Raw genomic sequence first — 26,165 nt, forward strand, 5'->3', positions numbered from 1 at the left:
TAAAATAGTGTTCTAAGCTGGGTTGCCAGGACATGTGTCCAAACTGAATGGGTTTGGGATGATGATGATGATGATGATGATGATGATGATGATGATGATAATAATAATAATAATCATATTTATTTATTTATTTATTTATTTATTTATTTATTTATTATTTATACCCTGCCCATCTGGCTGGGCTTCCCCAGCCACTCTGGGCGGCTTCCAAAAAAAATATTAAAATACTGTAATATATCAAACATTAAAAGCTTCCCTAAACAGGGCTGCCTTCAGAGGTCTTCTAAAAGTCTGGTAGTTGTTGTTCTCTTTGACATCTGGTGGGAGGGCGTTCCACAGGGAGGGCGCCACTACCGAGAAGGCCCTCTGCCTGGTTCCCTGTAACTTGGCTTCTCGCAGTGAGGGAACCGCCAGAAGGCCCTCGGTGCTGGACCTCAGTGTCCGGGGAGAACGATGGAGGTGGAAAGGCTCCTTCAGGTATACGGGATCCGGCCTACATAAGTTCCTCTCACAGAGCTACAGTCCTCAGATCAACCCCTCTTCCCAGATAACTTTCGGAATTAGAATCATGGAATTGTAGAGTTGGAAGGGACCATGAGGGTCATCTAAATCCAACCCCTTGTAATGCAGGAATCTTTTGCCCAGTGTGGGACTCAAACCCACAACCCTGAGAGTGCTCTTGTGCTCTACCGACTGAGCCATCCCAGAACTGCAGCCCTGTGAGGGGAACAGGAGCTCTCTCTCTTGCACCCTTGACAGACTACAATTTATAGGGTGCTTGTGGTGGGATAATGTGGCATGAAACTGCTTTAAATGTAGCATATTGCAGAAATGGGGCCTTTGTGACTGGGCTGCGTTGTGCAGAGTAGCCCAGGATTATGGAAGATGCCACGTTCAGTGCTGTGTGTTCACTTATCATCATTCATCTTCATTCCTTTTCCACGGTTGACATTACTATTGCCACTAAGGGGAGCTGATACCTTCCTTCCAGCTTCAGGGCAATGTGGTCAATGAGATGGAAAACACCTGATCGCCCATTATCGAAACCAGCGCTTATTCATGTCTGAGCCCTAATAAATGACTCATCGGGCAAAGCTGGTGTTCAGCCTGCAGCTTGGTGGAGCGGACTCTTTCTCCGTTTTCTGCCAAAAACACCAGTCAGAAAAGAGACACCGTCTTTTCTTGATCATACGGTATGCTGACCTTTGCATTGCTTGGAACTCAACGAGGCAGACTGAAGGGGAAATCGTGGCTGTCTGTACAAAAGGGTGTTGGTTTCTTTAAAACCCAATTAATTAACTGGTTTAAAATAAGGCGGCAAATTGGTAGAGATATGAAAACTGCTCAGCGCTGGGGTAGCAGACACAGCACACTTTCACAGAAAGGAAGTGTAGTTCTGCGGAATCCTTTTCCTGTGGGTTTGTTTTTTACATATATATATATCAGCAGTGGGTGACTTCAGGGGCACGGGAAAAGGAGCTTTTAATTAACCATTTCCTTCCCAGCTATTTGCTTCCCATCATTGCTCTGTTCCAGGTGCTTTTCTCCTCAAGAAGGAAAAAATATATACAGGATGCTTATCTTTTTCTCTCTGGGAGAGAAAAACAGGTGAGGAGAAGAGACAATGTGTCATGTAGACTTTTAGGACCCACCTTATTTTTTCATGATTGTAAGTTGTTTTAAACTGATGTTAATGTTTGTGTTTTAGCTGACTTTTGGAAACCTCTTCTTCTTCTTCTTCTTCTTCTTCTTCTTCTTCTTCTTCTTCTTCTTCTTCTTCTTCCTTGCACAGAGATCCAAAATCCCCTCCCCATTCATAAACGCAAAGGTCAGCATACCATAATATCAAGAAAAGATAACGCCGCTTTCTGGCTGATGTTTCCTGCAATAAATGAAGCAAGAGCTGGACGTCACGGGAATATAGGGTGAACTTAAAAATGGAAAGCATGATGCTGGTGGTCAACAAAAGAGGTTTAAAGACTCTCTCGAGGCAAATCTAAAAAAATGTAGTATAAACATTGACAACAGGGAAACACTGGCCTGCGAGCGCTCCGGTTGGAGAACAGCCTTGACCGAAAGTGTCATGAGCTTTGAAGAGACTCGAACTCAGGACACAAGAGAGAAACGTGCTAAGAGGAAGGAACGCTTGGCAAATCCACACTGTGATCAACTCCCGCCTGGAAACCTATGTCCCCACTGTGGAAGGACGTGTGGGTCCAGAATTGGCCTCCACAGTCACTTACGGACTCACTGTTAAGCCCGTGTTTATGGAAGACACTCTTACTCGGCTACGAGGGATCGCCAAAGAAGAAGAAGAAAAATAGGGTGAAGGTCAGGTAATAAATAAATAATGATGAAAATAACAGTAAATAATAGTAATTTTGATCCACCAGCAGGGAAAGAAAGAGTTAAATTTGTCCCTCCCTCTCTCTCTTTTTATTTTTACCCTCCCCACCCAGGTTCTCCACATAATCTGTACCCACCCATAGCTGTTGTACCTGGTAAATGAAAGCTATCGGTGGGGGGGGGGGGATAGCACTGGAAATATGAGTAGAACCTACCGTATTTTTCGCCCTATAGGACACACTTTTTCCCCTCCAAAACTGAAGGGGAAATGTGTGTGCGTCCTATGGGGTGAATGCAGGCTTTCGCTGAAGCCTGGAGAGCCCCACCACCAGCCCCACAAGCTTGGGGGACAGAGGGGAGGCGCAGCGCGCCTTTCCCGCTGTCCCCCGACTTGGTTAGAAGGCTGGTGGGGGGGAGAAGCCTGCTCCTCCCTGTCGCCAGCCAGGCAAACTCAGGGGACAGTGGGAGAGGCGCAGCGCGCCTTTCCCGCTGTCCCCCGACTTGGTTAGAAGGCTGGTGGAGGTCTTCCCCCTCCTCCAGCCCCGCAAGCTCCCAGAGCCATGCCAAAGCTGCACGCAGCTTCGGCATTGCTCTGGGTCCCATTCTGGGGGCTGGCGTCGGGGGAAGCTCAGGCTTCCCCCACCCCGGCCCCGTGCCGGGGGGGGGGAGTAATTCCCCCCCCTTTATTTCCCCCTCCCAAAATCTAGGTGCATCCTATGGGCCGGTGCGTCCTATAGGGCGAAAAATACGGTACTTCTGTCCTATCCAGTGGAGACTGGCCCATTAGGGCAAGTGGGGCACTGCCCCACCAACTTCAGTCTGTCCTGTGCATAACTTAATGGAGAAGAAGATGATTAGTTGGTTCCACCTACCATTGGCTCTGGTGCCACCTGCTGTTGACCTCCCTGCCTTCTGTTCCACCTGTCCCAAACAGCGCCAGCCTCTGCTGGTCCCCTGGCTCATAGGATATAGGACATATTATTTAGAAGAAGAAAAAATGGGGCGCGGGTGGTGCTGTGGTCTAAACCACTGAGCCTAGGGCTTTCCGATTGGAAGGTCGGCAGTTCGAATCCCCGCAATGGGGTGAGCTACCGTTGCACAGTCCCAGCTCCTGCCAACCTAGCAGTTCGAAAGCACACCAGTGCAAGTAGATAAATAAGTACCGCTCCGGCAGGAAGGTAAACATTTCACCAGAAGCGGCTTAGTCATGCTGGCCACAAGGCCCAGAAAAACTGTCTGCGGACAAATGCCAGCTCCCTCTGCCAGTAAAGTGAGATAAGCGCCGCAACCCCTTAGTCGTTCGCGACTGGACTTAACTGTCAGGGGTTCTTTACCTTTTTATTTAGAAAAATAATATTGATGTAGATACAGATGTGCATCGATTGTTGACAAAGAGGCACTGACAAGTTGCATCTTGCAGGTGTGAAGCAGACCCTGAAATACCTCTTGATTCAACTCCCAAGTTCTTTGTGTACATAATTTTCACATCTCCACAGAATAACCTGAGTAACTGGAATGTGGTGTGGCTCTTGGGGCAGATAAATCTGTCTGGCAGGTCAACTGTGATCTGTGAGGATGTGGAGGAAGACTCTGGTCCTACAAAGCCAAAGCCTGTTTTGACAACAGGAGACTTTGAGCAAGTTACTGCCTATATTTTATTGGTGGGAGACCAGTCATTTAGCTTTGCTGAGGTTGCTAAATCCTTGCTCTCACCTGAAAAATTCAAAATGGATTCTGTCCTCCTGATTTAATAGTTCATTTAGAAATATAATGACAACAACAGCAGAAATCTATGAAGCCAGAAATGATAATGGCAGGTTTCAATTATTGTGATTGGTTTCTTTTTTCTTTCCCAGACTTGTTCAAGTTCTTCACATCTGAGGAAAACAGAATCTAAAGATATTTCAGTGTAAGTACAGCATGTTCCCCAACTGTATTTTGACAGCTGCCAGGTTTATGAATTTGACAAGTGATGCTAATTACATGCAATTTGAACATGCTGATTAGCAGAAGTGTTTGTCTCCAAACCACCACCAATGCATGGTAAATTCCTAGAGTGACCCTCAGTGATCAACAAATTGCCCCTTAGGGTTAATATGAAGTCTCCACATAGTAAAACACTAGGCATGGTAGTTGGTTGGTGGGGGTAGATGGAAAGGAATTGAAAATAAAACTACCACTATATTAACGCCATTATACAAATCTATGTTAGGGACGCGGGTGGTGCTGTGGGTTAAACCACAGAGCTTAGGACTTGCCGATCAGAAGGTCAGCAGTTTGAATCCCCGTGGCAGGGTGAGTTCCCGTTGCTCGGTTCCTGCTCCTGCCAACCTAGCAGTTTGAAAGCACGTCAAAGTGCAAGTAGATAAATAGGTACCACTCTGGCGGGAAGGTAAACGGCGTTTCCGTGCGCTGCTCTGGTTCGCCAGAAGCGGCTTAGTCATGCTGGCCACATGACCTGGAAGCTGTACTCCGGCTCTCTCGGCCAATAAAGCGAGATGAGCGCCGCAACCCCAGAGTCGGTCACGACTGCACCTAATGGTCAGGGGTCCCTTTACCTTTACAAATCTATGGTATGACTGCAATCGAAATACTGTGCTAATGGTCACCTCTAAAAGGATATTGTAGAGTTGGGAAAGGTTCAGAAAAGGGCAGCTAAAATTATCAAGGAAATGGAGGAACCATTGTCCTTATCTTCAAAAAAAGGAAACAAGTAACTTGACATTGATACCAGGAAAGGCCCTAGAACAAATAAGTAAGGACTTAGAAAAGGATCCTGTGTTTACTATGATCCAGCATGGATTACTAAAAAATGCCAGATGAATCTCTTTTCTTTTTCTTTTTGATAGATTTACAAGCTTGGTGGATCAGGGGAATGCTGTGGACATAGTGTATGTTGATTTCAGGAAGGCTTTTGACAAAGTTCCTCATGATATTATCATGAGGAAGCTGGTAAAATGAGGGTTGAACAAGGTATCTGTTAGGTGGATTTGTAATAATAATAATAATTTTTAAAAAATTATTTATATCCCGCCCTCCCCACCCGAAGCTAGGCTCAGAGCGGCTAACAGCAGTAAAAGTAGCACTGTTTCCAGTGGTACTTCAGGTTACATACGCTTCAGGTTACAGATGCTTCAGGTTACAGACTCCACTAACCCAGAAGTAGTACCTCGGTTTAAGAACTTTGCTTCAGGATGAGAACAGAAATCGTGCAGCGGCAGCAAGAGGCTCCATTAGCTAAAGTGGTTAAGAACAGTTTCAAGTTAAGAATAGACCTCCAGAACGAATTAAGTTCTTAACCCGAGGTACCACTGTACATAAAATCACAATCAATTAATTAAAATACATTCTAAAATAAATTCAGGAGGGACCTATCAATCGGGTTTTGTGGCTGTCCAATCTACCCAACCACAACACAGGAGGTCAGTCTCCAGTTCTCACCGCAGCACGTGAGAGGAAGGACACGCTTTCTCAACATCTGGGAATCAAGGGTTGTATCCAGTGCTAGTGCTACTCAGAGCTGACTTATTGAAGTTAATGAACATGGCTACTTTAAGAACATTAATTTCTGTCGTTCTACTCTAGGGTGGACTAGCATTGGCAACAACCCTCAGATGTGATGGGAGAAGGCTTACTGTACAGTGGTACCTCGGGTTACATACGCTTCAGGTTACATATGCTTCAGGTTACAGACTCTATACAGTTTTGGGGAAGGTAAACTAGATATACAGTTTATAAAGAAAAGTATTCTAGAAGTAAACTACAGAAGGGGATCATATGATATCAAATTGCTTAATTTCCTCAGGTTTTGTCACATAGCACATTTTCATTAACAGCTAATTTAGATCATATACAAATGGCATACTCAGGCATATCTCAGAATCTTCTTCCCACTAACGAGAAGTGTTTGCCATCTGCTTACTTAATGAATTAATTGTCTGGCCGATACTCAAGAAACCAACTCGATGCTAACTCCACCGGCTATCTACCATCTCGTATCTATTCTTTCCTTTTGGTGTAAGATTGTAAACTGAAGATTGCCTCTCATCTTCCAGGAAACTTGGCCGACCTCACAGTCCTGGATCCATATGGATGTGCTATTAAGATGCGGATCATTTGGGCTTGTGGGTGAGGGGTACTTATGTATTGTCAAAAGAGGAAACGCATCACCAAAAAAGAAGGCGGGAGAGGGCACAGATTTGCATAAGATTTGCATATGGTAACTTATATGTGTAGATGTAAATATTACTATAATTCAAACAAAAATAGCGGGGGAGACTGTGAGATAATAGAGGGCAATAGAAAGGGAGAGCAGCTGGCTCTACCCATGTTTCGCTCTGATCCTGCCCATTGTTGGCTTTATGGGCATGCAGCCCATAAGAGAATGCAGCTTTTAACAGATATATAAGGTTGCCCACCCTGGTGTAGCTTGCCTTGTTAACTACCAGTAGAGTTTGTTGTCTCCCACAACTCTTTCTGGGAAATCGGATTATAAAGACTACATGCCACAGTGCTCTGGAGATGTATTGCAAAAGGAACTGGATCAGTTTTACACCTCCCTGAGATGAACGGCCATGTCAACAAAATGATTTCATTTGGAGCCCCACAAACCCTTGGCAATTGGAGGATGGATGGCGGCTAACAGATTGAGGTTGAATTCTGGCAAGACAGAAGTACTGTTTTGGGGGGACAGGGGTCGGACTGGTGTGGAGGACTCCCTGGTCCTGAATGGGGTAACTGTGCCTCTGAAGGACCAGGTGCGCAGCCTGGGAGTCATTTTGAACTCACAGCAGTCCATGGAGGCACAGGTTAATTCTGTGTCCAGGGCGGGTGTCTACCAGCTCCATCCGGTACGCAGGCTGAGACCCTACCTGCCTGCAGACTGTCTCGCCAGAGTGGTGCATGCTCTAGTTATCTCTCACTTGGACTACTGCAATGCACTCTATGTGGGGCTACCTTTGAAGGTGACCCAGAAACTACAACTAATCCAGAATGCAGCAGCTAGACTGGTGACTTGGAGTGGCCGCTGAGCCCATATAAGACCAGTCCTAAAAGACCTACATTGGCTCCCAGTATGTTTCCGAGCACAATTTAAAGTGTTGGTGCTGACCTTTAAAGCCCTAAATGACTCAGCCCAGTATACCCAAAGGAGCATCTCCACCCCCATTGTTCAACCCTGACACTGAGGTCCAGCTCCGAGGGCCTTCTGGTGGTTCCCTCCCTGCGAGAAGTGAGGTTGCAGGGAACCAAGCAGAGAGCCTTCTTGGTAGTGGCACCCTCCCTGTGGAATGCCCTGCCATCAGATGTCATTGGAATAAACAACTATCTGACTTTTAGAAGACATCTGAAGGCAGCCCTGTTTAGGGAAGCTTTTAATGTTTGTTGTTTTATTGTGTTGGGAGCCACCCAGAGTGGCTGGGGAAACCCAGCCAGATGGGTGGGGTATAAATAATATATGATGATGATGATGATGGCAGTCTGTGATTCTGTTTTCCTCCTGTCCCCATATGCTCTACTTTTCTGTGTCTCTGTCAATGCTAGGTCAGTGGGCTTTGCAAGAAGTGAAGTGGTCTAATGTTGCCCGTGGAGCACTGAAGAGCTCCAGATTGTTTTGTAGTTGTTGTTAGAGTGGAGGATTAGAAGCTTCATTTAACTTTAACAAAATAATAATCCGATGGTCCGTTGTGAGCTGGCTGCCTCCAGCTCTTCAGAGCTCTGCAGGCAACATTAAGGGCAGCCTCACCTTGTGACGTTAGTGGAGGACGTCCCCACCCAACCCAAAGAAAGCTCTGGGAAATCTAAGCTGGGTGTTGTGAAGTTGTTAAATGCTTTACAAGTGGGCAGGCAAGAGGATGCACCAGTTGGTTGAGTAGGTTTCTTACTTCCAAACTCCTCTTGTAGCTGTAGCGGTAACAACTGCAGAGGAAACAGTTTAGGGGAATTAATAGTGGAAGCCGGAAACAGGCAAGAATTTAATTATAATTAATGTTGCATTTTGTATTCACTCTTATATCTTGTGGGGAATCATACGTATGTCAATGAGCTAATCAATTTATCAACCAACTCCATAATCAGATTGCTACTCTTTGCTCTCCTTCCGTCATAGATTTCTCTGCTGCTAAGCAGCTTGGGCACAGAAAAGTGGTGCTAAATGAGAGAAATCGGCTCAAGTCCTAAGGTGACCTCTAGCTATTAAGTGAAAATACAAACACACCAAATTGGGAGCAGGCTGATCTTTCAAAAAAAGTGGGAGGGGAGAGAAAAGGAGAGGGTTTTATAAGGCATCCGAAACAAGACTGTATTGATGGTAAAACTTCTATGCAGCCAAGGTTTACCGAGCAAATCTAAGCCAAGATGACTTGAAGAATAAATCATGAGCTGCTGGCGTGAATGGCTTATCTTTATACTTCTGGAGAGCTGTGCCACTGTTAACTCCTTCACTGCTTAGGAAAGAGCTGCAGCCCGCCACAAACATCTCGCTGAAATGAATGGGGCTTGCTCAAACATACAGGTCATATTGTAGTTTAAAAAATGGTTCACCCTGTGGCTTTGTCAGGTGGCAAAGTTCCTAACAACCATAGTTCTATCCTCAAGTGGGAAGATGGTTGCAGGTAACATGAAAGACTTCTGGTTGAGACTCAGTGTGGTGTAGTGGTTAATAGCGATAGACTCGTAATCTGGTGAACCGGATTCGCGTCTCTGCTCCTCCACATGCAGCTGCTGGGTGACCTTGGGCTAGTCACACTTCTTTGAAGTCTCTCAGCCCTGGTCTGATCACATACCCTCCAACATTTCTCTGATTAAAATAGGGATGTCCTATTCCATAATAATAATAATTTTATTATTTATAACCCACTCACATGACTGGGTTGCCCCAGCCACACAAACACACACACACCACAAAACTTCAAACTTAAAAAAACTTCCTTATACAGGGCTGCCTCCTAAAGGTTGTACAGTCACACCTTGGATCCCGAATGCCTTGCGAGTCGAACATTTTGGCTCCTGAATGCCACAAACCCAGAAGTGAGTGTTCCGGTTTCCTAACGTTCTTTGGAACCCGAATGTCCGACAGGGCTTCCGCAGCTTCCAATTGGCTGCATGAGCTTCCTGCATCCAATCAGAAGCCACGCTTTGGTTTCTTAACTATTTGGAAGTTGAATGGACTTGAATGGATTCCGTTCGACTTCCAAGCTTCCACTGCATAGTTACTTATCTCCTTGGCTCGGGGGGTCGCATAACTCCTCATCCTCCAACATTTCTCCAGTGAAAATAAGGACACCCTAAGGAAAAGCAGGACATTCCTGGATCAAATCAGAAACCAGGACGGCTTCTGCAAATCTCGGACTGTCCCTGGAAAACAGGGACGCTTGGAGGGCCTGCTATCAGAGCAGTGGTGTTGTATGTGTGCTTCCGGGGGGCGGGGGGGCGAAGAATATGCGGGGCAGCACAGTTCCAGGACATTTTCAGAGCAGACATAGTTATGGTATGTCATCTGCTGGAGCGCCAGGGTAATTAATGGATCAGCCTTGCTCTGACACTGTGAGTCTTTCACATTTATGGGAAAAGCCACAGCTAATTGCTGGAGCATCTGATTTGCATACAGAAAGCTGCAGGTTCAGTCCTTGGCATCCCCAGGTAGGGCAGGAAGGGATCCCTATCTAAAATCCTTTGGTGTCGGGGGCACTGCCACTTGGTGTACACAGTACTGAGCTAGAATTCTGGGGCCAGCAAACTTTTTCAGCAGTCCACTGTCCCTCAGACCTTGTAGAGGGCCGGACTAGATTTTGAAAATAATAATAATAATGAATTCCTATGCCCCACAAATAACCCAGAGATGCATTTTAAATAAAAGGACACATTCTACTCGTGTAAAAACATTCTGATTCCGAGACCATCTGCAGGCTGGATTTAGAAGGTGATTGGGCTGGATCTGGCCCCCGGGCCTTAGTTTGCCTACCCACTAGCTAGATGGACCAATGATCTGTCTCAGTATAAGACAATGGTCTGTCTCCTATGTTCATATAGTTGGTGTTGGATCAGCACAGAAGAAGGCAGAGAATGGGGGAAATCATCATGGCAGGTTACCGCTTTCCTTTTGACGAGATTCCACTTCACACCAGCAGTTTAAATAATGACCCTTCTTTGCAAGATTGTTTGCATTTCTAATTAAAAGCTAAAGATTGCCTTTCAGTTGACTGAAGATCTTTTGTTAAAGCTTTTACAAGTTGAACTTACACAGTCAGAGAATGTAAGTCAGCACTGCTAGGGATGGGAGGAGGAATTCGATGCAGTGTGCATTTAAAACTGAATGTCAACAATATGCAAACCAAACACAGCTCTCTGAAATTTGCCTGATATTTTTTTTTTTTGCATTGCAGCTCTCCAGTCAAAGAGTGTTTATAAGAATGTGTCTATTACGGGAGAATATGCGTAAAAATGAAGACTTTTAGGGGGGACATATAAAATGCATTGTGTTAGATAAAATAGCATGCAAAAAGTGTGTGTGTTGGTCAAAACTCACTCTGAAAATATGTTCATTCAGAAAAAATTCCACATCTCAGAATTCTTGGTGGGAAATGTTTTTTGCCCGTTCAGCCATTTTGATGCAAACTGGTGTTGCAGGAATTTATGTATAGGTTGGGGGGGTTACCCCTCCAACAGATATCATGCACATGCAGCCCACTACCAAAATCAGCCCAATCGCTTTTGTGACTTTTGTGATTTGTCCCCACAAAACACTTCATCACAACTTCTTCCTATCTATTCAAAGGGCCTCTGCTGCAGAATACCAAATGTAACAATTCACTGATCAATGTATCTATGTACTGGCTCACTGGGAAAACTTCAGAAATTCATATAGACATGTGAGCTCAGCTACTCAGCAGCCCCTCTGCCTGAGTGATCGTTCCTGGCACCCTGATACCTGAGTGCCAGACAGGTAGCCATTCCAGAAATAACAAACCCAGATGAAGACAAAAGGGTGTGATTAACTTAGCTGGGAAACAGGGAAATGTAAATATCTCTTTTGTTACGCTTGATGGGTGTTTGGTGGAGGGCAAGGGGAACCATGGGGCAGGGTCTAGGATGCTCAGATTACTGCCACCAGACCTCCCCTTTCATGATGTAACCATGATGTAGTTTGGGGGGGGGTGTAACATGGGGATTTGCAGCTAATAAAAGTTGGGGGGCTCTTTTGTTCGGGGCTTCTTGTTCCACCTTGTGGCAGGTGGGAGTCCTGTCGCGACAGTCTTCAATAAAGACCAAGCCTACTGGCTGCTGTTTTGCTCTGGTATTCCTTGCTGGTGTCCTTGTTTTTTGTCCAAGGAAGCCCTTAGATATCTCCGTTAAGACTGGAAAAGCCTTCAGTGGCACAGGAATAAGCAGAGAGTTGTTCAAATCCATCGAAATGCGTTATTAGACCAAACTTGCTTTTCTGTGCAAACAGAAACAAGTTAACAATGCCTATCAGGTCCTTTCAGTGCTGCCTGGGCAGAGCCTGAAAAATAAATAAAACCTTGGCTTGAACACAACACTGTTCGTGGAATGAATTGGCAATTGTGTGAATGGCTTTCTAAAAGGAGGCTGCAGTTGTGGGAGTCTGATCTGGACTGGGACAGAAGTAGAGGCAGAGGCTCCCCATGACGGGGTCCTGATCCGGGTCAGAGCTCCCCTACCAGCAATTATCTCCTGCGGGGTTTTTCCATCAGTAAAGCATTTTCCAACCGTAAAGCATGATCCTTTTATGTTGTTTGCACTGCCTCTCCAGCAGGAAGTAAAATCCCTACAGTTCTCTTCCCGTCTGTCCCCAGGGTAAGAAAAATAATGGGTGCTTAACTTCCCCTCCCACTGAATAAGAATGTGCGGTGGCAACACCTGCGCAATTCTAGTCATACCTGAATGTGGGTCATTGTTTGCAGACAAGGTCACAGGGCTCACATTTCTAGGTGAGAAGCTTTCGTGTAGCAAGACTGGAGAGACCAGTGCCTGAACTTCAAAGGCCCATACTAGGCTAAAGATTCCAATATTCCAACTTGATATTGGTTGGTTGATAAGACAGAAGTACTGTTTTTGGTTTTATTACAATCAAGCAGTGTATAAGTTTTGTGATATAAATAAAATAATAAGCAAACAAACAAATAAATGAAATGAAATGAAATAATCCATGAGTTAACCCACAAACTGTCCCAACCATATGATAATGCTCATGTCTATGTGCCTGCTGAGGAACAGATTGTTTCAATTGCATGCCTCCCCAAAAAAAACCAACCCAACCCCCAAAAAATCCAAACCAGGAAGGAGGCAAAGAAACCAGAAAGACAGCAGAAGAAAAGTTGAAGAGAAGCTGGTTAAAACTAATTTTTAAAATGTACGTTTCAATGCATTTTGGAAAAAAGGATTCCTTTCTAAGGAGCAATATAAAAACAATTAAAAATGCAAACATCAGCTAACAGATGAGCGTAATTATGTACAATTCTGTTTAAAATACTTGAAACAGCTATGAGTGAAATATGTCAATCATTTAAGACTATTACATCAAACGAAACAGTAATACAGTTCATTGGGCACAATATTTATTGTTGATCTACATAACTAGACACCTCTAGAAATGTCTGAGCCAGGGTCAGCGAACCTGTGGTCCTCCAGATGTTGTTGGACTACAAATCCCATCATCCTTGACCATTAGCTATGCTGGCTATGGCTGATGGGAACTGGAGTCCAAAAACATCAAGAGTGCTGCAGCTTTCCTACATCCCTGCAGTCTAAGCCAAATATGTCAGAAGATGGTTGGGTCAGGATCCTCAGTCACAATGTAACCTGACAGATAGTTATCAGCCCGTAGAGCTTAACTGACACCACAGAGAGCTTTAAAAGCAATGGCAAGACCTATTCCTGAGTCAGACATGAAGGCTTCATTAGGAATTACTGGAGCAAATATGCTCGTTGCAATTTAATCGAGGGAAAAAGGCAATTCGAAGGTAGGAACTGCGACTGGCAAGCTTTTTCTATTTTCGCTTCTCCTTGCTGATTTTGTAAAGTCCCCCTATGCAGGCTCGTTTTCTATAATGTGAACTTATTTTCCAGCCCAGCCTTGGAAATGACTGAGTTACTGAATGCCCCACCACTCTTTGCTGCAGTCACGACTAAAAAAAAGCCCCAGTAACCCTAAGCGGACTGTGATGACCTGCCTCTCCCAAGGGATTGTCCCCAGTTATAAGGGCTGAGTAGGGGGAGTAGGGGGACGCGGGTGGCGCTGTGGGTTAAACCACTGAGCCTAGGGCTTGCTGATCAGAAGGTCAGCGCTTTGAATCCCCGCGATGGGGTGAGCTCCCGTTGTTCGGTCCCAGCTCCTGCCCACCTAGCAGTTTGAAAGCTCGCCAAGTGCAAGTAGATAAATAGGTACCGTTCTGGCGGGAAGGTAAATGGCATTTCCGTGTGCTGCTCTGGTTCGCCAGAAGCGGCTTAGTCATGCTGGCCACATGACCTGGAAGCTGTCTGCGGACAAACGCCGGCTCCCTCGGTCTATAGAGCGAGATGAGCGCCGCAACCCCAGAGTCGTCCATGACTGGACCTAATGGGCAGGGGTACCTTTACGGGGATAGTACAACCTACCATTGGTCTGCTTCGGCAGTGTATCATAATCCAAACAACAGTGAATATTCAGATTCTATGTAGCCAATTCAGAGTGAGGGTATGTAGCAATGCCATCTTTCTTAATAGGTGTTGGGGCTTAAAAATGGGGGGAAATGAGTCACCTCCCTTTTAGAGGGTAAAATATCAATAAGAAGCACTCCAGCTGTGGCAATTTTGACTGCTCTCAGGCTGACAGTGTCATTTTGTTACTAAATGCAATTGTCCCTAAGTTTGCTTTTTTCCTCCTCCCTCCCACACCTTTATTTCCTTTTGTGACGCGTCTCTTCGGCTGTAAGCTTGAGGTGATGGAACTTTAAAAGGTAAAGGTACCCCTGCCCGTACGGGCCAGTCTTGACAGACTCTAGGGTTGTGCGCCCATCTCACTCGAGGCCGGGGGCCAGCGCTGTCCGGAGACACTTCCGGCTCACGTGGCCAGCGTGACAAAGCTGCTCTGGCAAGCCGGCACCAGCGCAGCACACGGAAACGCCGTTTACCTTCCCGCCAGTAAGTGGTCCCTATTTATCTACTTGCACCCGGGGGTGCTTTCGAACTGCTAGGTTGGCAGGCGCTGGGACCGAGCAACGGGAGCGCACCCCGCCGCGGGGATTCGAACCGCCGACCTTTCGATCGGCAAGCCCTAGGCGCTGAGGCTTTTACCCACAGCACCACCCGCGTCCCGATGGAACTTTACCACTGATCAAATAAAGAAAAAATCAGGAATAATAGCATGGAAAGGAAAGTACCTATAACTTCCTTCCATGGCTGGTACCAGATTTCAGGTTGGAAAGTGGTTCCTAAGGAGATGAGGAAAGGTTCCCAAGACAGTGGATTGGCTTAGAAAAATTGCTCTGCTGCTAATTTTTCGTTTTCCTTAAGGAACAACTCTGGTCATTTCTGAGTTGGTGGGAATATTACAAGGTAAGCATACTTTGCTCAAGCCCTCCATCTCTCTGTGCAATTTGAGTCATTGCACGGGGATGTAGTCCTGCGTTCCTACCCTTTGTCGGAAAGACAGCTCATGGAGAACGCCTGAACTGCCATTTAAACCATCACAATCACTCAGAAGCCGAAGCCGCTTTTCCACGGAGCTTCATCACTGCCTCTTCCCTTCACACAGGCAGGAAGTTATTAACTTCCCAATAAAAAAATGTTTAAATGTCATTAAAAAGTTCCAGTTGTATCATAATTCTCCTTAATGGTGGAAATTTCAGGCCTGGCCCCATAGTCCTGAGATTGCATTTTCAAACAACCCTGTGCTTTAAGTCTCAAATTACCTAATTACCATATTTATTGGCAGATTCTGTTTTCTAATCCCTGATGACTTTCTCAGATATATTTATGCCTCCTTGCTTTTTACTGTTATACAAGGGAAATGTACAAAGGCGGGTGGTGGGCTGCGAAAGGGGCTTGCGGGACCCCAAACTGGAAAATGCTGTCGCTACTGAGCGGCGTTACAGACTGATGACACCCTGCAAAGCAGCCAATCCGAAAACCATTTGCCTGCATTATCAGAATGAAGTACAAACAGGTTAGCTAGGCAAAACTGAGAAATCAATGAAGTAAGATTATTCTGTCTCAATTTTACACATGCAGGTTGCAGGGATTCAAAAGCATGGAGAGTTGGGTTCAAGTCCTGCTTTTGGGTTCCCCATTCGCATCTGGTTGGCCATTATGAGAATTAGACTAGATGAGCCTTTGGCCTGGTCAAGCAAGGCTCATATTTTCTTTTGATGTCTTTCTTTTTTTAAAAAAATATCAAAGCGCCGCCACGCCAAAACCTTTTTTATGCACCGGATTTCAAGCCCGCCTTTCTTAAACAAAACCAAGGCAGCTGACAAAGGTTAGGACAATAAAGTCACAATAAAATAACGACAAAAGAACCCACAGCACCAATGACTGTTCAAATCAGTACATTCTTAATGCCCCGTCTTTAAAAAGCCAGCTGCAATAAAGTTGCTTTTACAGCTCCATCTGAGAGCAAACATCAATGGAGAGTCAAAAATCCCTCTCTTAAGGAGGCTATTCCAGGTAGGAGCATAGGAAGGGGGCTGGTGGGGGAGGAACGCCCCGGATGCCCTCACTGAGGGGGGTGACATTCGGCCCGCCGCCCGCCTGTGACTCCCAAGCCTACCCAGAGCCGCCGGGGTAAGGGGGGAGCTGTGCCGCTTTGCCGGCGGCATTCTTCCCTGTCAGGTGTGCGTGCAGGAGCCAGGCCCTATGACCAATAGGACTTTGCAGGACTGGGGCCTTCCTAAGTTTGTTCTGAAGAGGCAAGGCATGGCATCAGACCTGGTGGCAAGAGCCGGGAAGGGATATAAGGTCAGCATTTCCCTTTGGCTCTTTGCCACAGCAACACACCTTGCTGCGTTTGACTCCTTGCTTCTTTATCCTCAGATCCTTGACTTCGTGACTCCTTGCTTCTTGATCCTCAGACCCTTGACTTCTTGACTCCCGGCTCTCTGACCCTCGGACTCTTGGCTTCCTGACTTCTGGCTTCTGGACTCCCGTTCCTGCTCCCACCCCGCCATCTTGCCCTCAGTCCTTACGTCCCCAGCTGGGACTTCAATCACCTGTGAACCGGACGGTGACACCCACTCCCCCCTTCTTTTTGACAGCTTGGGGGAGGCTTGGGAGCCTAGGGCGGGTGGTGCGCTGAATGTCCACCATGGGAGGCTCGCTCTGCCCCATTGAGCGACTCGCTCAGTGCCTGGCTGCTTGGCACATGCGCCGTTCCAGGCACCCAAGCAGCTATCCTGCACCTGGGAGGGCAGCCTTCGTGCCATGCCCCCCTTGGGAGCACGACACGCACTGGGCAGCACGGGCATATGCTCTGCCGCTGATTCCAGGTTGTGAGCACAAGGGTCCAGTCACTGGTGCCCCTTCTGCCATGCATGAGATAGCAAGGGACCCAGAGAAGGCCCTCTGGAGTGGAGTGGGCTTCTTAGACAGATTCACATAGAGATGATTCTCAAGGTCATCTGGCCTCCAATTGTGTGTGTGTGTGTGTGTGTGTGTGTGTGTGTGTACACAGTGGTACCTCGGTTTATGAACTTAATCCGTTCCAGAAGTCCATTCTTAAACCAAAATTGTTCTTAAACTGAGGCACGCTTTCCCTAATGAGGCCTCCCACCGCCGCTGCCCTTCCACCGTTCAGATTCCGTTCTTAGACCAAGGTAAAGTTCTCACACCTTTGCAGAGTTTGTAAGCCAAATCGTTCTTAAACCAGACTGTTCTTAAACCGAGGTCTCTCTCTCTCTCTCTGGGTGTGGGTGTGTTTGCATTTTCTATTTTACATAAATTCATTAAAGACATAAACATAAAATCCCTTTTGGCTCCCTCCCCCCTTTGTGGATCTTAATAAATCAGCAGCTGATGGATATGGGATAAGGGGGGAAAACAAAATTAATAATTGTGAATTGAACATAAGGAATGAAATGCGAATTAGAGATAAGTATGTAGCATCAAGGAGCAATGGAGCGAAAGTAGGGACGCACCCAGGATGAAGAGTGGGAAGTTAACTTTTTTGGGTAATATTGTATTAAATTTGATGTAATTTGGTATGGATTCGTTAAAAATTTGGAAAACTACTAAATTGTGCTGGTCCCGGGGGTAAGGTACCTTGGGTGTAGCAGAGTCCACACGAAGAGGGGCAAGGTCCGAGGCAGAGAGCCGGGCGGTGAACAGGAACGCTGGAACAGGAGGCTGTGCAGGGAACAGGAACACCGGATGGTCGGGAACAGGAGGCCGAGCAGGGAACAGGAGTACCGGATAGTCAGGAACAGGAAGCCGAGCAGGGAACAGGAGTACCGGATAGTCAGGAACAGGAGGCCGAGCAGGGATCAGGAACGCAGGAAGGTCCGAAGCCAACAACGACGTTGCTCCCGCAACCTGGGGCCGGGCTGACTGGGCTTTTATCCTCTTCTAAGGCCAGGGGCGGTCCCGGCCCCCAGGAGCCCCGCCTCCTCTGGCCTTAAGGCGAGCACTCCTCCTGGGGGCAACCAGTTCCCTTCGCCTCTCTGCTCTAAGCCTCTGCAGATCAGGAGAGGCCGAAGGGTTACTGGGCCCTGGAGGAGGCTCACCTGTGGCCACTGAGTCGTCAAGCCTCTCTGGGGCCAGAAGGGCTTCACCTGGGGCCAGCTCCTGATGCACTGCCACAGGTGCAGGCTCTTCAGCATCTAGGCCTTGCCCCAGTTCAGCCGGCCCTGGAGGCGGGGACTCCTGTGCAGGCTGGGATTCCTCTGTTTCATCCTCCGAATCGGAATCCCAGGCCATCACACCATCCCCCCTCCCAGGCCCCCCCCTCAACCGAGGGTCCGGACCCGGCTTGCCGGGGTACGTCGCATGGAACTCTCGGAGGCAGGCAGGTGCGTGGACGTTGGCCGCTGGTTCCCAGGAACGGTCCTCCGGTCCGTACCCCTTCCAGTCAATGAGATACTGCAGCTTTCCCCTGCGGTATCGGGAGTCCAGGATGCGTTCCACCTCGTACTCAGGCTCTCCCCGAACCAACACTGGCTGCGGTCGGGGACGGTTCGGGTGGAACTCGTCGGGTGGGGCCACCGGACTCAAAAGGGACCTGTGGAAGACCGGGTGAACCTTCAGGGTTGCGGGTAACCGGAGACGAAATGCCACAGGAGAGACTTGGTCTACGATAGGGAACGGGCCGGTGAAGCGGGCGTCCAACTTCCGCGAAGGTCGAGAGGGGTGGAGGTGGCGAGTGGAGAGCCAAACCAGGTCACCGACGCGAAGTTCCGGCCCCACCTGGCGGTGGCGGTCGGCCTGGGCCTTGTACGCTTCCTTGGCCTGGTGCAGTTGCTCCACCAAAAGCTGTTGCTGGGACTGGAGCTCTTGAAGCCACTCCGTCACCGCCGGGACTGCGGATGTCGGCAGCACTTCTGGAAACAGCCGTGGATGATAACCATAACTGGCCTGGAACGGGGTCTGCTGGGTGGACGCATTCACCGCGTTATTGTAGGCGAACTCCGCCAATGCCAGGTGGTCGACCCAGTCATCCTGCTGGTAGCTGCAGTAACACCGGAGGTACTGCTCCAGCACCGCGTTCGCCCGTTCCGTCTGGCCATCGGTCTGTGGGTGGTAGGCTGACGAGAGGCAGACCTCCGTCCCGAGGGTCTGGTGTAGTGCTCGCCAGAACCGGGATGTGAACTGAACGCCCCGGTCGGACACCACGCGCTCAGGTAGGCCATGCAGGCGGAAGACATGCTGAAGGTACAGCTGAGCAGTTTCCTTGGCTGTGGGTACAGATGGACAGGGAGCGCAGTGCACCATCTTGGTGAAATGGTCGGAGAAAACCAGAAGGCAGGTACAGCCACGAGACGAGGGTAAGTCCACTACAAAGTCCAACGAAACCGTGTGCCAAGGGTGCGGTGGAACTGGCAATGGCTGAAGTAGGCCGGGGGGTCGCCCGGTAGGTCCCTTGGCGCGCCGGCAGACATCACAACCAGCAACGTAGCGAGCCACGTCAGCCTTCAGGCGGGGCCACCAAAACTCTCGACTGACCAGATGGGTGGTCCGATACCGTCCAAAGTGCCCCGCTGCTGGGGCATCATGGGCCATCCGGAGAACCTCCAGCCGTAGTGGCCCTGGCGGGATGTACAGACGACCGTGGTGCAGCAGAAGGCCCTGATGCAGGACCAGCCCCGGATACTGTGGGCTGGACCCTTCAGCCAGCTCCCGGAGTCGTTCCTGGGCCCAAGCGTCGACCCGCTGCTGTTCCCGCACCCGAACCTGCAGTGGCTGCGCCTCCTGGGTGGCCAGGAATGCAGCCGGAGGTAGGATCGTGGTGGGTTCTGCTTGCTGTACCGTGTCTGCGTTGTCTTCAGGTTTCCGGGACAGGGCATCCGCCTTCTGATTCTGAGAGCTAGGGATGTAGCGGATCCGGAACTGGAACCGGGAAAAGAACAACGCCCACCGGATCTGTCTTTGGTTCAGCTTGCGGGTGGTCTGGAGGTACTCCAGGTTCCGGTGGTCGGTTCTCACCTCCACCGGATGTCGTGCCCCCTCAAGATGGTGGCGCCAGACCTCAAAGGCTACCTTGATGGCCAGTAGTTCCCGCTCCCACACAGTATAGTTACGCTCCGCTGGTAGGAGCTGGCGGGAATAGAAGGCACAGGGTAAGAGTGGCGCTTCAGGACCAATCTGTTGAGACAAGACGGCACCGAGAGCCGTACTGGAAGCGTCGGTCTCCACCACAAAGGGTCGAGAGGGGTCAGGATGTTGTAAGATTGGTGCCCTCTGGAAACAGGCCTTCAACCCCTGAAACGCCTCCTCTGCCTCCTTGTCCCAGGAAAACGGCGTCTTTGGGCGCAGTAGCCGGGTCAACGGGGTGGTGCGATGAGCATAATCAGCGATGAAGGTCCGGTAGTAATTGGCGAACCCCAGGAAACGCTGTAGGTCCTTGCGGTTCCGGGGTGCCGCCCATTCTTGAACCGCTGTCACCTTCCCCGGGTCCATTTGCACCCCATCTGGAGAGAGCCGGTGACCAAGGAAGTCCACAGTCCGCTGATGGAACTCGCACTTGCTGAGCTTTGCGTACAAACGGTGCTCACGCAAGCGCTGCAGCACGGTCCGGACATGTCCCTCATGGCGAGCCGGGTCACGGGAGTAAATCAGTATGTCATCCAAATACACCACCACGTACTTGTCTAACAAGTCCTGAAACACGTGGTTGATGTAGCGTTGAAACACAGCAGGCGCGTTGCACAAACCGAAAGGCATAACCAAATATTCGAACTGCCCGTACCGGGTCCCAAACGCTGTCTTCCACTCATCCCCGGCTCGGATCCGAATCAAGTTGTAGGCCCCTCGGAGGTCCAGCTTGGTGAACACCTGTGCCCCTTGCACCCGCTCCAGCAGCTCCGAGATAAGGGGCAAGGGGTACCGGTCTGGGACGGTAATTTTGTTCAGGGCTCGGTAATCATGGCAAGGGCGGAGTTCCCCACATTTCTTCTTAACGAAAAGCACTGGTGCCGCGGTAGGTGAGGTGGAAGGCCTAATGAACCCACGCTCCAGGTTCTTGCGCAAGAAGTCCTGCAAAGCCTCGCGCTCTGGCTCTGTTAGGGAATATAAGCGACTCACTGGTAAAGGCGCTCCGGGTTGGAGGTCTATGCCGCAGTCAAAAGGCCGATGCGGCGGCAGCTGGTCTGCCCCCCGTTCCTCGAACACGTCCTGGTAGTCCTGGTACACGGCTGGGAGCGTGGGTGCTGCCTCCTCTGAGGGCGCGGCCGCCAGCGTTCCGGATTGAGCATGGGAACATGGGTCTGGGAAGTGCACGGTCCGTTTGACCCAGTCAATCTGAACATTGTGGGCTTCCAGCCAGTCCATCCCGAGCACCAGGGGGAAGCGGGGCATAGAGGCAATGTCCAAAGTTCGCAACTCCCGGTGCTGCTGGAGACACAGGACCAGAGGCTGGGTCTCCTGAGTAACGGCACCTGAACGCAGAAGTCGTCCGTCAATCGCTTCCACCTGGACCGGTACTGGCTTGTTCCGAAGTGGCACCTGATGATGGGCGGCAAAAGCAGCGTCCATATAGGAGCGGGTTGCCCCTGAATCTACCAAAGCATGGGTGAGGATCCAGGGCCCACCTGGAGGGTATAAACGTACCGAAACCATAAGATGCTGCAAGTCCATTGGTGCGGGCCCATTCTGTACGGTTTGGGACCCCCGGTAGCTAGGGCCATCAGCTACTGGGGTTGGCGGTTTCCCTGCGGCTGGCGTTTCTCAGGGCAGGACCGAGCGAAGTGTCCACTTCCGCCACAGTAAAGACAGAGATTTCCCTCCCGACGCCGCGCCTTCTCTGCGGGGGAAAGGCGTGGCCGCACTGCCCCGAGCTGCATAGGCTCCTCCGTTAAATCAGTTGTGACCGTGGGGCTGCCGGAAAAAGCTGGTGCCGTGAACTGGAAGTGTCGGCGACCCCGGGCCTGACGACGATCCTCCAACCGGTCGTCTATTTGTAGACTCCGTTGAATGAGAGTGTCCAGCGTGGTGGGGCGTTCCATTGTGGCCAACTGGTCCAGTACCTCGTCCGAAAGCCCTTCGAGATACTGGTCCCGCAGTGCCGAGTCATTCCAGGTCAAGTCCTGTGCCAACAGCCGAAACTCTGTGGTATATGTGGCCACCGTGGACTTGCCCTGTTTCAAATGCCGAATCGCCCGGTTGGCTTGACTCTCTTTCTGGGGGTTGCCGAACGCGGCCTCCAAACGATTGCAAAACCCCGTATAGTCTGCCAGCAAGGGGGAGTCTTGCCTGAGTAGCGGCAACGCCCACTTGGCCGCCTGGTCCTTTAACAAACTAATCAAAAAGTGCACCTTGGTGCGGTCGTCAGGAAAGTTCCGGGCTCGCCCCTGAATATACAGCTTGGCCTGGGCCAGGAACATGGGAAAGCTGGCCGGGGCTCCATCAAATTTCTCAGGCAAAGCCACTGGGTACTTGCCCGGAGCCGGGGCGTCGGCCCCAGGAGCCGGTAGGGCTTCCAAGCGTTGCTGAAGTGCCACAACCGCGTCACTGAGCTGCTGCACGGTGTGAGACAAGGCCTGGTTCTCCTGGGCCAAAGCCACCAGTGCAGCCGCCTGTTCAGCCATGGCCTCTGGCTCTTCCCGAACGCACCCCTACGAAGGGGGAGTGCGGGTGTGGCGGGAGCAAACTGTGCTGGTCCCGGGGGTAAGGTACCTTGGGTGTAGCAGAGTCCACACGAAGAGGGGCAAGGTCCGAGGCAGAGAGCCGGGCGGTGAACAGGAACGCTGGAACAGGAGGCTGTGCAGGGAACAGGAACACCGGATGGTCGGGAACAGGAGGCCGAGCAGGGAACAGGAGTACCGGATAGTCAGGAACAGGAAGCCGAGCAGGGAACAGGAGTACCGGATAGTCAGGAACAGGAGGCCGAGCAGGGATCAGGAACGCAGGAAGGTCCGAAGCCAACAACGACGTTGCTCCCGCAACCTGGGGCCGGGCTGACTGGGCTTTTATCCTCTTCTAAGGCCAGGGGCGGTCCCGGCCCCCAGGAGCCCCGCCTCCTCTGGCCTTAAGGCGAGCACTCCTCCTGGGGGCAACCAGTTCCCTTCGCCTCTCTGCTCTAAGCCTCTGCAGATCAGGAGAGGCCGAAGGGTTACTGGGCCCTGGAGGAGGCTCACCTGTGGCCACTGAGTCGTCAAGCCTCTCTGGGGCCAGAAGGGCTTCACCTGGGGCCAGCTCCTGATGCACTGCCACAGGTGCAGGCTCTTCAGCATCTAGGCCTTGCCCCAGTTCAGCCGGCCCTGGAGGCGGGGACTCCTGTGCAGGCTGGGATTCCTCTGTTTCATCCTCCGAATCGGAATCCCAGGCCATCACATAAATACTATTTGGCGGGGGGATGTTATTTTGGGTTTTTTTATGGAGCAACATTCAAACATGCAAACTCCCCGACACCACTTCCAAACACACAATCTAAAGTCCAGGGAAATATTTAGCGCTGGATTCTTTGGCATGTACGAACTTGCTGTACAATGCCAGGACTTCACTGTCGCTTTCCTGGGGCATGAAAAGAAGAACACCGGTGCTCTCGATATATCATAGGAAAAACCATTAATAATTTCACCCAGATCTGGCCCAAACAATGCCTGCATTGCTTAGGCTGGCCGTTGTTTCTGCCACGCTGAACTATGAAATATTCAGGAATAAATCAAAAGTTGCTCCGGAGATGGATAGGAATTTTATTTTCTAATCCCACATTATTAAATGGAAATGCTGGTGTGTCTCAGAGGATTTAGGTACCTAGGACTAATTAGTGAGAAGCCCGGGGGCATAATCAAATCCACTCCGGTCCAGTAAAAAACAAATAGAGTGAGACCTACCACAGCCAGCTGGAAGGAGCTAAAGCTCACTTGACAGGAAAAATTCAGTTTCATGAAAACGAGCAGCATTCATGGGACATTACTTTCAACGGTCTCTCCTGCATATAAATGCGCTTCACCAGGCCTTCACTTGATTTACCTCAAGAGTTTTAAAAGGGTCTTTTTTAAAAAATGGAGAAGTTACTCTTATTCTGCACACACAGATCAAAGACTTAAAAGCAGGGGGGGGGGTGAGGAGTTCTATAGGAGACTGAGTAAAACAGGCAAAATTAAAATGTAACATATTGCATTCAACAACCCAATAAAAAAACCATAAATCGATAAAACCACCCCAGCAATATTACAAAAATAAAATCCAACCATGAAATCCAACACCCACAGAGGTAAAATATATCCAGGGGGAGTGGTCGAGAAATCGTTTTTATTGTGCGTTCACAACGATTCGTGGTCATGATGCTATTGGGGTGGTCACATATGCATTGCTACTTTCTAATACTGGAGTACGCAGGTGGCGCTGTGGTCTAAACCACCGAGCCTCTTGGGCTTGCTGATCGTAAGGTCGACAGTTCGAGTCTGCACGACGGGGTGAGCTCCCGATGCCCTGTGTCAGCTCCTGCCAACCTAGCAGTTCGAAAGCACACCAGCACAATTAGATAAATAGGTACCACCACGATGGGGAAATAAACCGCATATCCATGCACTCTGGCTTCCATCACAGTGTCCCGTTGTGCCACATGACACGGAAAAGCTGTCTGCGGACAAACACCGGCTCCCACGGCCTGAAAGCGGTGATGTGTGCCGCACCCCATAGACAAATTCCACTGGACTTAACCACCCAGGGGTCCTTTCCCTTTGATCTTTACCCTTTGTACCTGCAAAGGTTTCAAGGTGGTCACACTGCTTCGTTTCCAAACAGTGCACATCATGTAACTTCCTACAGAAATCCTGTGGCCTTCGTTATAATCCTGTGGCCTTCATTTATAATGAACTCAAAAAAATATTTAGGTATACTTTCCCCAAAAGACTGGAAGCGTGTCTATTAGGTTTAATAGGAATGGAAATCAAAATGGGAGACCAAAATCTGTTCATCTATGCTACGGCCGCCGCAAGAAGCCTCCTGGCCCAAAGATGGAAAACACAAGACATACCAACCATCCAGGAGTGGCAGGTGAAGTTGACAGAATACGCAGAACTTGCCAAATTGTCAGGGAGGATCCGGGACCAGGAAGAACAAAGATACCAGAATAATTGGAGTAAATTTATTGAATATTTAAAGGAGCATTGTAAAGAGGTCAAGACACTAGCAGGATTGACATAATACCTTCAATGTATAATAGTACTATTGTAAGAATGATGTGCGCGATAGAAAGGGGTTAAATATACCAATTGCAGGGAGGGAGGGAAGTCGCAACTTGGCAGAGTCAAAGGGAATGTATGGCATTAATATGGTTTGTTGGGAAAGAATATGTAAGGAAAACAATAAAAATTTACTTGAAGGGGGGGGGAGAAATCCTGTGGTCTTTTATACCACAAATGCTCTGGCTAATTTTTTGTCCCACTTTTGATGTACTTCGTAGCCTCTGCAGACAGCAATATTGTGGTAGCAATGGGGCTAGGGGCAGAGAAAGGGCTGTGTGGTGGGGGCAGGATGCCCTGGGTGTCACCACTGAGGGGGGAGACAAAATGCCGGCTGGCACTCACCACGGGGGCTGCAGCGCGTCTGAGCCACACGTCTCTCCTGGGAGTGACACAGTGGCTTTGGTGTGCACATGCTCCGCGCTGCCCCAAACGGTCCGCCCGCCGCTTCCCCCTCAGCTGTAGGGCGGCTGAGTGGGAGGAGGCAGGCAGACTCCTCAGAGGCCACACCCCATGGGTGGCTGGCCCCGCCCCTGGATGCAGGGCATGTGCGCCACCCCAGGTGCCCAATCTACCGCTTGCTCCACCGCTGACTGACACCGCTGACACTGAGGTCCAGCACCGAGGGCCTTCTGGCGGTTCCCTCACTGCGAGAAGCCAAGTTACAGGGAACCAAACAGAGGGCCTTCTCGGTGGTGGCGCCTTCCCTGTGGAACGCCCTCCCACCAGATGTCAAAAAGAACAATAACTACCAGACTTTTAGAAGACATCTGAAGGCAGCCCTGTTTAGGGATGCTTTTAATGTTTGATGTATTACAGTATTTTAATATTTTTTTGGAAGCCACCCAGAGTGGATGGGGAAGCCCAGCCAGATGGGCGGGGTATAAATAAATTATTATTATTATTATTATTATTATTATTATTATTATTATTATTAGGCTGGGGCTTTCCATTAGCATCTGATTGGCCACTGTGATTCTGGGCTAG

The 26,165-nt window shown here is 49.4% G+C and overlaps 1 long non-coding RNA gene across 1 annotated transcript; it reads right to left on the minus strand.

Moving 5' to 3' along the window:
- Window positions 1-8,150: 8,150 nt before the first annotated feature.
- On the minus strand, window positions 8,151-13,029 carry LOC144328666 (uncharacterized). The gene is made up of 2 exons (XR_013393852.1): window positions 12,243-13,029; window positions 8,151-8,262 (listed from the first exon to the last, which is right to left on the minus strand). It is a non-coding gene; the product is annotated as an uncharacterized LOC144328666 (long non-coding RNA).
- Window positions 13,030-26,165: the final 13,136 nt, after the last annotated feature.

The sequence above is a fragment of the Podarcis muralis genome, chromosome 8, assembly GCF_964188315.1.
Source record: "Podarcis muralis chromosome 8, rPodMur119.hap1.1, whole genome shotgun sequence".
Taxonomy (NCBI): domain Eukaryota; kingdom Metazoa; phylum Chordata; class Lepidosauria; order Squamata; family Lacertidae; genus Podarcis; species Podarcis muralis.